We start from the raw sequence: 13,878 nt of genomic DNA, 5'->3' as shown, positions 1-13,878 counted from the left end.
TTGGATTATTGGCTGCTATATGGAGATGCTCATAATGAATTGTAGCTGTTGACAGGGTTTAATGAGATTTTCTACCTTTTTCATTCATTCATCTTTTAATAATACCAATAGTGCTCGTTTTTTATTTCAGTGGGCTGGCAACAAACAGTCCTTAGAAGAGAACAACGCCGCCAGGCTGCTTCAGTGTTAAAGTGCTGTTGTGAATTGTCGTCAGCCTTTTCGGATCCTCTTTTTTCCGTCCAAATTCCTCTTTATCTGCCTTAAATGGTAACATTGAATTTCTTTTTGTTGTCTGACCACACGCCAGCTAAGCACTGTGAACACCCGAAGCACAACTATCTGCAGAACAACCGTCTATGAAAAAAACAAAATCTACCAGAAAAGACCTACCACTAAAGACGTAAAGGAGGCATCACAAAGAGACGGCCAGGAGGGGCAAACTAGTGATATAATCAAGTCCTCCACCCTCAGGTGCGTGACCCACAAGCTGGAGAATAATTATAGTACAGAGGTTCCCTCATAGGGGTGAGGTTCTGAGCCCCGCATTGGGCTCCCCAGCCCAGGGGTCCTGCACAAGGCAGACGAGCCCCCAGAGCATTTGGCTTTGAAGGCCGGCGCGGCTTAATTTCGGGAGTACCAAACGGCTGAGGGAAACAGACTCACCCTAAAAGGCGCACGCAACACCTCACATGCACCGAGACCCATGGCAAAAGCAGTAATTTGATAGGCGCCTGGGCCAGACCTACCTGCTAGTCTTGGAGAGTTCCCCGAAGTGGCGGAGCTCCCTGGGGACCAGGCACTGGCCGCAGCCGCGTTTGGAAGCTCTTTCTACGCAGAAGCCTCTGGTAGCAACGCCAGGTGGAACCCTCCCTCTCGCTTATTAGCGCCAAAACCTGGCCCCTCCCAACAGCCTGTAGGCGCAGGCGCCGGGACGCCTCAGGCCAAACAATTCAATTTATGGGTGCGGACAGAGCCTCACTCATAAGCAGACTGGCTGCCTCAAGTCTTCCTGAGCCCACAGCTGTCTGGAGACGCCGCTACTCTCCAGAAAGCCTGCACGAGCCTCCAGACCAGTCTTAACCACCAGGGAGCCAGATACCAGATGCAAGAAAACCGCCATCCTACAGCTTACAAAAGGCCAGGCCCTACCCTGGGACCGGCTTGGCCCCATTCCTTTCCACCAGCAGGCCAACGCAAGCTTCAGGACATCTCGGACCCCATACCCAGCTGTGTAAGGAGAAGCGCCCCTCCCCCCACTCGTGCCCTCCCCCCCCCACCCCTCCAGTGATCTGACACTGGCTCTGGGATTCCTGGGCCCTGTAGCCAGACTCTAGGACCCGGCTCTTCCTGCCAGTAGTCCCGCACTAACCCTAAGACATGGCTTCCCCACCAGTGGAGGAGGCAGCAGCCCTGGAGTCGTCTGGATCCTGACCTCACCCACTGGTGAGCCAGCATGAGTCCCGGGGCCTCTTAGGGTTGCGCAGCCAGCTGCCTCGTGACCAGGCCCCTCTAACCAGCAACAGCCGCATTTGCACAAGGCAGGGCTTGGCAACAACTGCGCTGGGGCCAGCCAAGCCTATCAGACCACCCACATTGTCAGCCCGCCTCAATAGAAGGACCCACACAGCCCTACGGGGAATCCCTAGAGCATACAGCTTGGGTGATGAGAGGGGAGTGACCTGCAGGGACGCACAGGACTTCTACAAAGGCCACTTCTCCAAGGCTAAAAGGTAACTGACCTACTAGATATATAAAAATACCAGTAGTAACTTAGACAAAAATGAGGCTGCAGAGGACCATGTTCCAGACAAAGGAACAAGATAAAACCCCAGAAGAACCAAGTGGAGATAGGCAATCTACCCAAGAAAGAGTTCAGGGTAAAGATTGTAAGCATGATGGACTGTAATTAAAACAACAAAAATTAAAGATAGAGAGTATTAAAATCAGCAAAGGAAAAGCAACAAATAACGTACAAGGGAACTCCCATAAGGCTATCAGCTGATTTTTCAGCAGAAACTCTGCAGACCAGAAGGTGTGGCACAGTGTATTCAAAGTGATGAAAGGGAAAATCCTACAACCAAGAATACTCTACCCAGCAAGGCTCTCCTTCAGATCTGATGAAGAAATCAAAAGATTTACAGACAAGCAAAAGCTAAAAGAGGTCAGCACCACCAAAGCAGCTTTACAACAAATGCTAAAGGAACTTCTCTAGGAGAAAAAAGAAAAGGTCACAACTAGAAATAAGAAAATTATGAAATGAAAAAGCTCACCAGAAAAAGTAAGCATATAATAAAGGTAAGAAATCATCTACACACAAAGCTAGTAGGGAGGTTAAAAGACAAAAGTAGTAAAATTATCTATATCCACAATAAGCAGTTAAGGGATACACAAAATGATTAGATGTAAAATAAGATATCAAAAACAGTAATCATAAGAGGAGAGGGGTACAAGTGGAGGGTTTTAAAAATGCGTTTGAAATTAAGAGATCAGCAGCTTAAACCAATCACGTATATATAAGCACTGTGCAGTGTTCCAGAGAAGACATACTTTCTTTGAAGTATTTGCATTATGATTTTTCAAAGCTTAGTCTTGTTGCTAGCTGCCTCTTCTATATCTCAAATTTATATAGAGAGTCTAGAATTAGAGAATGAAACAAACAATAACAAATCCCTGATTACTGTTTGGGCACTAATTGGGTTTTGTGTATCCATTTACCCTGGTAAGATAATGAACTAAATTTATTAAGTATTTTCATTACATTTTTATTATTCCTTGGAGATTTCCAAGCTATTTATATGTGGGCGTACACAGGCTATCTGTTGTTAACTACATTAGGCACAAAATAAAGAAAATGGTATGTTTATTTTTGACGCACAAGATTTTAACATTTCAGGGAAATTACATGCAAGCCTGATAAATGTAAAGCAACATTCTGAGTAAAATGTGTAACTATTGCTAGTAAACTCTGAGAACCCAGCTATCATTTGTTGTGGTTAGCACCATAAAGCAAATTACCCATAAAGCAAACTGTTTTATACAGTTTGTATCACAGATTGTAAGGTAACTACATGCTATATTCTTTGTCTAGAACAATTAATATAACCATCAATGGTAGTGGTTTACATGGGTGTAATTATCTCCGTCTTTTATACAGTTCTTCCTTATTAAGTGTTTTAATCATGATGTTACTGAGTTTATCCTTTTGTTGATGATAGCGGAAAATTGACAGTTTTCTCTTTCAGAAGTCTTAGGGATTTGATTTTTCTACTATGTTGAAGATGGTTCTTTAGTTTTAAATTGTATGATTTGCATGTAAAAGTCTTCCCATCTTTGTCCCTTCTGAAATTTACAGTAGCTGTTTAATGAGAACATTAAATAATTAAAAAATTAAATAATTCTATTAGTAGAATTATACTTTTAAATATTTTTTCTCCTAAACTGTAAATCTCTCTTGAACTCTGCTTCTCTCTGCATCTTACAACACTGTATCTGCCAATGCACCAGCAGCGGTCCTGGATATTTCTACCAGGGCTATGGCTGCAGCCTCCTAACTGGTTTTCTTCCTCAGTTTCATTCTCCTTTGTTCAATTTTCTGTTCAAATATCACTTCCTCAGAGAGCAATTCTCTGGTCCCCCAGTGGAAAACAACATTCCATCACTCTTTCTATTTCCTTGCCTTATTTTTCTTTGAAATTTGTATTTCCTTTGAAGTATATTTGTTGACTCTTTCCCCTTTAGAATGAGTCCATTGGTTCATGGGCTTTGTTCCCTGCTGTATCTACTGTATCTATAGCCCCTGGCATATAGTACATACTTAATAAACATTCGTAATAAGACAGAAAATATTGGTAGGTGTCAATGGCTTAACACATTTGTGTTTTAAGTGAGAATTTCTAAAATACACTGTGCACGGTCCTAATTACACACACCACAACAAAACTATGGGGCTTATGCTTGTGGGTCCCACAGGACTATAACCAGTGGAGAAAAAGTTCTTAAATGGCTAACATCTTCAGGGCACAGCAAGAGGCAGTAGACCCAGGAGCTCAGTCTTTCTGTGAAAGAAGCCTATTAGCTTATCATCATAGCTGCAGCTTGAGGGGCAGGCTTCTAATTAAACACACATTTAAGGGCCAACTGTGATCCATTCCAGAGACCACAGAGGATGGGTGCTATCTTTAGTCTCTTCCTCTGCCACACTCTAGAGTGCCGGTATTTCCCGGAGGGAAATACTTCTACGTGTGTCTGGTGTCTTGGTTTTTACTTTGGATGCCTGCTGCCCAAGGGATGTCCCTTGATACCCTTGCTTGAGCTTGCATTTCTGGGTCCTGCGGGACTATAATAATCAGAGGATAGTTCTTGGCATGCTGCCACTCCCAGGACACTGCACAGAGAGCAGACTGTTTAAAAGCTTGAACGTAAGACCTAGAATCATAAAACTCCTGGAGTAAAACAGGCAGTAAACTATCTGACATCAGTCTTGGCAATAATTCTTTTTTTTTTTTTTACATTTGCTACCAATGGCAAAGGCAACAAAAGTAAAAATAAATAAGTGGGAGTACATCAAACTAAAGAGCTTCTGCACAGTAAAGGAAACCACTAACAAAATGAAAAGACCACCTACTGAATGTAAGAAGTTATCATAAATCATGTAGCTGATAAGGGGCTAATATCCAAAATATATAAAGAACGCATACAAGTCAATAGCAGAAAAAAAAAAAAGAAAAAAAGGATTCAATTTACGAATAAGCAGAGGATCTGAATAGACATTTTCCCAAAGACATAAAGATGGCCAACAGGTACATAAAAGATGTCCAACATCACTAATCATCAGGGAAATGAAAATCAAAATAATGAGACATCACTTTACACCTATTAGAATTCCCTGGTCATCCAGTGGGTAAGATCTGCGCTCCCAAAGGGAGCCTGGATTCAATCCCTGTCAGGGAACTAGATCCTGCATGCATGCCGCAGCTAAGAGTTTGCACGCAGCAACTAAGAAGTCAACATGCTGCAACTAAGAAGTCTGCATGCTGCAACAAAGATCACGCATGCTGCAGCAAAGACCCAGCACAGCCAAAGTAAAAATAAATAATAAATTAATAAATATTTAAAAAATAATAAAAATTTTTAAAAATTAAAAAAAAGATAAGAAAGAACAAGTATTGGTGAGGATGTGGAAAAAAGGGAATGCTTGTGCACTGTTGGTGGTCATGTACATTGGTGCAGCCACTATGGAAAACAGTATGGAGAAATTAAAAATAGAACTGCCACATAATCCAGCAATCCCACTTCTGGGTATATATCCAAAGAAAATTAAAACAAGATATGGAAAAGGTATCTACACTCTCATGTTCATTGCAGCATTATTCACAATAGCCAAGACATGGAAACAATATAAGTATCCCTAATAGATGAATGGCTAAAGAAGTTGTAATATATATATTACATATAATGAAGTATATATATGTGTATATATATATATATATATATATATAATGAAATATTATTCAGCTATAAAAAAGTGAATCTTACCATTTGTGACAACATGGATGGAACTTGAGGGCACCAGGCGAAGTGAAATAAGTCAGAAAGAGACAAATACCATATGATAACACATATATGGAATCTAGAACAAAACAAAACAAAATGAAAAACTGAACTCATAGTTAAAGAGAACAAATTAGTGGTTGCCAGAGGCAGGAGGTGGGAGATGGGCAAAATGGGTGAAGGGGGTCAAAAGGTACAAACTTCCAGCTACAAGATAAATGAGCCTTGGGCATGTAACTTATAGCATGGTGATTATTAATAATACTGTATTGTATTTTTGAAATTTGCTAAAAGAATAAATCTTAAAAGTTCTCCTCACTAGAAAAAAAGCTTTGGTAACTAAGTAGGATAATGGATGTCAATGAAAAAAATTAATAGCAAATCTAAGAAAAAAAATGAAAAATTTTATTTGAGCCAAATTGAGGATTATAACCCTGGAGAAGTCTCTCAAATAGCTCTGAGAACTGTTCTGAAGAGGTAAGGGGGGAGGTCAGTATATATGTGATTTTGGTGAAGGGGGTACGTGCAATCAGGCACATATCTTAGTAGAAGTTTGCTATTGGCCGTAAGGAACAGACGGCTTAGTTAATGATTTTAGTGCTTTTCTAAGTAGGGGAAGATGCAAGAATCCAGGTTCTTAAAATTTTTCTCCTGAACATATCTATCTGAAGGTTTCTTCTGCCAGTTTTCCCGGAGTACAGAGTGCCTCATTCTGATCTTAACCCTGAGTTATTTTCAGGGTGTATCGTAGGTCAGAGACTGCGGTAGCTAATGACCTGACTCTTGTAGAACTGGATGGTGGGCAACATTCTTTAGTTTACAATCCCTTCCCTTTCAGTCTTAATGTAGACCAAGGTTTGGGAGGCATTTCATGATCAATTTGTCCCACAGTGCTAGGAATGCTCATTCCGAGTCAGATAAGGATTTTTTTTTTTTTGATGAGCTGCTCAATGTGCTATAATTGGACTAGGTCCTATTAACAGTAGCCAAAAGCCTCTGGACTGCCTGTCTTACTAGTCTATTATGGTTCAGGAAATGGTTCCCTCTTGATGCTTCTTCCCATATCTAGAGTTATACTATTACAATCATTGATCTTCTAGAACTATGTATTCAATCAATCATTCCAAGTCACCCAATCATCATTAATTTTACCTGAAGCTCAGTCACACGTTAGGTAATGCAGGTAATCTTGTAAAATAGGCAGAATATAAGTAGTGGAGCTAGTAACATGAACAAGGTCATAAGTAAATATTAGGAATTTCCGGTATCTCCCCAGGTCATCTGACCAGTCTGTTATGCACCAATCCCTATCTTTAAGGGAAATGATATATTGGCATTGTACATAAAATTCACCAAAGATCTCTGCATAAGTTGTCTGTATAAGGCAAGTAGTGGGTCATCATGACCCCTTATGGAATTGTGGAAGGAATGTTATCTTCTAAGGAGTTATATGGCTGGTGCCAGAAGGAGAAAAATTGATCTTTATAGTTGAGCAGGTATTTCTGCCATTGGGGAGGTCTGGTTAACGTGTAATGCAGATGCACAATGCACACTAGAGGGAAGGGAGGAGGCCCAAACAGGAAGAGAAAATTCTTATGTTTAAATTTTTCTTATCTTGACATAAAATGTGAATTTTTATTTCATTATGGACCACTAGGCTTATTGTGGTTATCATTTTGCAATATACACAAATATTCTATCATTACATTGTATACCTAAAACTAACATATTGTTATATGTCAAAATATACCTCAAAAAAAACCCCAACAAAACAAAACAAAAACTATGGTGAGAGAGTTATATTACTGTGTTATCAAGCAACAAAGTCCTTGTGAAAGACATATTTTAAATATGGATTATAATTTGCATTCAGGTAAACATTTTCATTAGTCCAGATAAGAGTGTATGTAGGCTTATGCCTGTAGTTCTATATTAATTTTCTCAGCACTAAAATATTTATTGAGCTTCATGATTAACATGATTTCTGCTAAGGATATGGCACCTTCATCTTATGTTGTTCACCAACCTCATTGTCATTAATGAGTGGAGTGATAATATTTGCTTTTATTTCTAGAATTTGAATCTTCTCATGACTTAAGACATTTATTGAAATAATTTTTGTAGAGGAGGAAACATTTTCTTTACCCATTTTAGGTTCTCCAGCTAGGTCCCTGTAAATTAGACTGACAAAAAACAGATTAACAAGAGAAAAACAAATTAAAGTTTATTAACATGTGCATCGCACATATATATGGTTGTACTCAGTGATGAGTAACTTACTGGTGTGGTTAGAACCTGGGCTTGTGTAGCATCTTAACAAAAGAACAATACATTTTTAGGAAGTGACAAGTGAAAGGAAAAAGACTTTGAGTTTCTAGGGTGGCAAATTGTGGGAAGGTAAATGTATGGGGGAACTAATGGACAATAAAGTCTAGTTAGTAAAGTTTGATGTAAAGATTCCTCTTGTGCGTCTCTGGGCTGATAAGGGTCTAGAGGTATCACTGATGATTAACTTCTGTCCTTCCTGGTAAAGGGGGGCAGGGGACAACTTTACAAATTTATGTCCTACTTTTAGGCAAATGGGGGAGGGCAGAGAGCTTTGCTTTTTCCTTTTTCTTTCATTGAAGTATAGTTGTTTTACAATGTTGTGTTAATTTCTGCTGTACAGCAAAAGTGATTCGGTTATACATATATATATACATTCTTTTTTTATATTCTTTACCATAGGATAATGAATATAGTTCTCTGTGCTACACAATAGGACCTTGTTGTTTATCCATTCTATATATAAAAGCTTACATCTGCTAACCTCAACCTCCCACTCCATCTCTCCCACAACTCCCTCCTCCTTGGCAACCACAAGTCTGTTCTCTATGTCCGTGAGTCAGTTTCTGTTTCATAGATAGGTCCATTTGTGTCATATTTTAGATTCCACATATAAGTGATATCTTATGGTATTTGTCTTTCTCTTTCTGACTTGACTTCACTTAGTATGATAATCTCTAGTTGCATCCATATTACTGCAAATGGCATTACTTCATTCTTTTTTTTAGCTGAATAGTATTCCATTGTATATATGTACTACATCTTCTGTATCCATTCATCTGCCAATGGACATTTAGGTTGTTTCCATGTCTTGGCTATTGTGAGTAGTGCTGCTATGAACATAGGGGTGAATGTGTCATTTTGGATTAGAGTTTTGTCTGGATATATGCCCAGGAATGGGATTGCTAGATCATGTAGTAATTCTATTTTTAGTTTTCGGAGGAACCTCCATAGTGTTTTCCATAGTGGCTGTACCAACTTACATTCCCACCAACAGTGTAGGAGGTTTCCCGTTTCTCCACATCCCACAGAGCTTTCCTTGTATCTATTTCTTCTCAATTATCTTTATGCTAAAGTGGCACATTTTGCTACCCTTCACCTATACATTATCTCAATTCATTTTTTAATGAAACTACGTAGTCCTTTGTCCTAAGGTGACCATTTCCTCAGTTTTAACATTAATTTTCTCATTCATATGCCTCTTTATGCTTTATGATTAGATCTATGATATTTCCTACAAAAATCTTTAGAAATTATGATTTAGTATGTTTAATATCCTTTACTGATAATCCAAAAATAATGCTTTGGTGGACAGCTATCTTGACTTTCAAGAAAAATTACCTTCTTTGTTATTCATATAAATTTACCCTTTATTTTCTAATTACAACTTATTGCAGTTTCTAACTTCCAGCTGCCTTTAGAATCCCTGGCCACCTTTTTTTAAAGGATACCTATATTAATAGTAACTTGAATCTATATAACTGGGCATAAAAAAATTACTCAAAGCAATATAAATATAAGCACTTTTCATTAGAAATTTCACTCAAAAGTATTTTCCGGGCTTCCCTGGTGGCACAGTGGTTGAGTCCGCCTGCCGATGCAGGGGACATGGGTTCGTGCCCCGGTCCGGGAAGATCCCACATGCCGCGGAGCGGCTAGGCCCATGAGCCATGGCTGCTGAGCCTGTGCGTCCAGAGCCTGTGCTCCACAGCGGGAGAGGCCACAACAGTGAGAGGCCTGCGTACCGCAAAAAAAAAAAAAAAAGTAGTTTTCTTCTAGTAAAAGCTAGTGAAGAGATAATATGAGGAAGAAACAACAAATAACTCAATCTTTTCTTATTCCTATGAATGATTACATTACTTATTTAATCACATAATGTGTTGCTCAGTCTTTGAAGTATTATGCTTGAGGATAAAGGTTTTATAACAGCACTATTATTTGTAATGTTGTTTTACCAAATTAAAAACTTTTAGTGTGATATGATGGGATTTTATCTGTACTGAGCACTGTTACTTACCCTTTTTCTCTGGTCCTCCTTTAGAATGCAAGTCAAATCATTATTCCCACTTAGAAGCAAAGTAATGCAAATTGAGTTACTTGAAACAAAGCCACCCTAGTGAGCAAGTTCTAATGTTGGGGCTGAGAATGCTTCCTTGGTCATTTACCTGTACTTCTAAGTCCAAAGTTAATATCCATAGATGTTAGGTACACTTCATCTCAACTTAAGTGCCCCGAATTAGATACTTTTATGTTAACCAAACTTGACCTGGTTATTAAACAGTAACGTAAGATTACACATTTTTTCTTATTTACATTTTAGTTCCCTTCCTTCCCTTTTCAACTCCTCACCTGCTTTGTCCCCAGTTATTCTGGTTTTCCTGTGAAAACCAGTGGAAATGCTTTCTACAATTCAATTTGCCTTTGGGACGACAGCCAGTGCTTTTCTGAGAAAAGTGACCTGATGACAGTTTTACTGGCCTTGTTTTATTTTTGAAACAGAAAAATAGCAAGTTCCCATCTTTCTTTAATTTTTGTTTTCCTGGGTGAGAATGCTAAATGACAGCTGTGTGGACCAAGTTCAGCTTTTCAGAAAACTGACTAATGGATCATGTGATGAAAGTGCTGCTACCATTTGGGCATCACAGTAGTTTCCCTCCTCCAAAAAACGTCCAAACAAGCATGAAACTTGAAAACTGGAAACCAAAGAAACCTTTGTCATTTTGTTTAACAGTTAAGTTAACCCCAAATTCTTAAGTATTTTTAACAAATTGACCGAGAAAGAATCCATCTATCAGAGTCCCAAAAATGTAATTGAAAATGAAGTCAGAGTTTATAAATAACCATAGCCACAATCTCGGGTACTTAGAGCTTTGAGGTTTGTGAAAGACCTGCAGGTTCTTTTTCTCATATCCCCATAATAATAACTATCATGATTGTTCTCAATGTGTTTTATTATCAATGATGACTAGTAATAATAAAAAGTAATAATTCATTTTTTAAATTTTATTTTTGTTTTTATTAAAGTATAGTTGACTACAATATTATATTAGTTTCAGGTGTACACCATAGTGGGGGTTTTTTAGTTTACTTTTTAATTTTTTCAATTTAATTTTTATTTTAAATTGGAGTATATTTGATGTACAATGTTGTGTTAGTTTCAGGTGTATAGCAAAGTGATTCAGTTATACATATACATGTACCTGTTCTTTTTCAAATTCTTTTCCCATATAGGTTATTACAGAATACTGAGTTGAGTTCCCTGTGCTATACAGTAGGTCCTTATTGATTATCGGTTTTATATATATTAGTGCGTATATGTTAATCCCAAACTCCTAATACATCCCTCCCCTTCACCTTTCTCCTTTCGTAACCATAAGTTTGTTTTCTATGTCTGTGAGTCATTTCTGTTTTGTAAATAAATTCGTTTGTATTATTTTTTTAGATTCCACATATAAGCGATATCATATGACATTTGCCTTTCTCTTTCTGACTTACTTCACTTAGTATGATAATCTCTAGGTCCATCCATGTTGCTGCAAATGGTATTATTCCTTTCTTTTTTACGGCTGAGTAATATTCCCTCGTATATATGTACCACATCTTCTTTATCCATTCCTCTGTCACTGGACATTTAGGTTGCTTCCATGTCTTGGCTATTGTAAATAGTGCTGCAATGAACATTGAGGTGCATGTACGTGTGTGTGTGTGTATATATATATATATATATATATATATATATATATATAAATATATATATATATATATAAAACATCTTTATTGGAGTATAATTGCTTTACACTGTTGTGTTAGTTTCTCCTGTATAAAGAAGTGAATCAGTTATATGCATATGTATATCCCCATATCCCCTCCCTCTTGTATCTCCCTCCCACCCTCCTTATCCCACCCCTCTAGGTGGTCACAAAGCACCGATCTGATCTCTCTCTGCCATGGAGCTGCTTCCCACTAGCTATCTAGTTTACATTTGGTAGTGTATATATGTCAATGCTACTCTCTCACTTCATCCCAGCTTACCGTTCACCCTCCCTGTGTCCTCAAGTCCATTCTCTATGTCTGTGTCTTTATTCCTTTCCTGCCCCTAGATTCATCAGAACCTTTTTTTTTTTTTTAGATTCAATATATATGTGTGAGCATACGGTATTTGTTTTTCTCTTTCTGACTTACTTCACTCTGAATGACAGACTCTAGGTTCATCCAACTCACTACAAATAACTCAATTTCGTTTCTTTTTATGGCTGAGTAATATTCCATTGTATATATGTGGCATATTTTCTTTATCCATTCATCTGTCAATGGACACTTAGGTTGCTTCCATGTCCTGGCTATTGTAAACAGTGCTGCAATGAACGTTGTGGTACATGACTCTTTGAATTATGGTTTTCTCAGGGTATATTCCCAGTAGTGGAATTGCTGGGTCATAAGGTAGTTCTATTTTTAGTTTTTTAAGGCACGTCCATACTATTCTCCATAGTGGCTGTACCAACTTACATTCCCGCCAACAGGGCAAGAGGGTTCCCTTTTCTCCACACCCTCTCAGCATTTATTGTTCGTAGATTTTTTGATGATGGCCATTCTGCTTGGTGTGAGGTGATATCTCATCGTAGTTTTGATTTGCATTTCTCTAATAATTACTGATGTTGAACAGCTTTTCATGTGCCTCTTGGACATTTGTATGTCTTCTTTGGAGGAATGTCTATTTAGGTCTTCTGCCCCTTTGTGGATTGGGTTGTTTGTTTTTTTACTATTGAGCTGCATGAGCTGTTTATATATTTTGGAGATTAATCCTTTGTCCATTGATTCTTTTGCAAATATTTTCTCCCATTCTGAGGGTTATATTTTGGTCTTGTTTATGGTTTCCTTTGCTGTGCAAAAGCTTTGAAGTTTCATTAGGTTACATTTGTTTATTTTTGTATTATTTCCATTACTCTAGGAGGTGGATCAAAAAAGATCTTGCTGTGATTTATGTCAAAGAGTGCTCTTCCTATGCTCTCCTCTAAGCGTTTTATAGTGTCCGGTCTTACATTTAGGTCTCTAATGCATTTTGAGTTTATTTTTGTGTATGGTGTTTGGGAGTGTTCTAAATTCATTCTTTTACATGTAGATGTCCAGTTTTCCCAGCACCACTTATTGAAGAGACTGTCTTTTCTCCATTGTATATCCTTGCCTCCTTTGTCATAGATTAGTTGACCATAGGTGTGTGGGTTTATCTCTGGGCTTTCTATCTTGTTCCATTGATCTATATTTCTGTTTTTGTGGCAGTACCATACTATCTTGATTACTGTGGCTCTGTAGTATAGTCTGAAGTCAGGGAGCCTGATTCCTTTAGCTCTGTTTTTCTTTCTCAAGATTGCTTTGGCTATTCGGGGTCTTTTGTGTTTCCATACAAATTGTGTGATTTTTTTGTTCTAGTTCTGTGAAAAATGCCATTGGTAGTTTGATAGGGACTGCATTGAATCTGTAGATTGCTTTGGATAGTGTAGTCATTTCACAATGTTGATTCTTCTAATCCAAGAACATGGTCTATCTCTCCATCTGTTTATATCATCTTTAATTTCTTTCCTCAGTGTCTTATACTTTTCTGCATACAGGTCTTTTGTCTCCTTAGGTAGGTTTATTCCTTGGTATTTTATCCTTTTTGTTGCAATGGTAAATGGAGTATTTCCTTAAATTCTCTTTCAGATTTTTCATCATTAATGTATAGGAATGCAAGAGATTTCTGTGCATTAATTTTATATCCTGCCAGTCTACCAAATCCATTGAATAGCTGTAGTCATTGTCTGGTAGCATCTTTAGGATTCTCTATGTATAGTATTGTGTCATCTGCAAACAGTCACAGTTTTACTTCTTCTCTTCCAATTTGGATTCCTTTTATTTCTTTTACTTCTCTGATTGCTGTGGCTAAAAGTTCCAAAACTATGTTGAATAATAGTGTTGAGAGTGGGCAACCTTGTCTTCTCCCTGATCTTAGAGGAAATTGTTTCAGTT

Source organism: Leucopleurus acutus (genome assembly GCF_964270905.1).
Source record: "Leucopleurus acutus genome assembly, chromosome: 9".
Taxonomy (NCBI): Eukaryota; Metazoa; Chordata; class Mammalia; order Artiodactyla; family Delphinidae; genus Leucopleurus; species Leucopleurus acutus.
The sequence above is the reverse complement of the archived record's forward strand: the minus strand, read 5'-3'. Positions refer to the sequence as shown.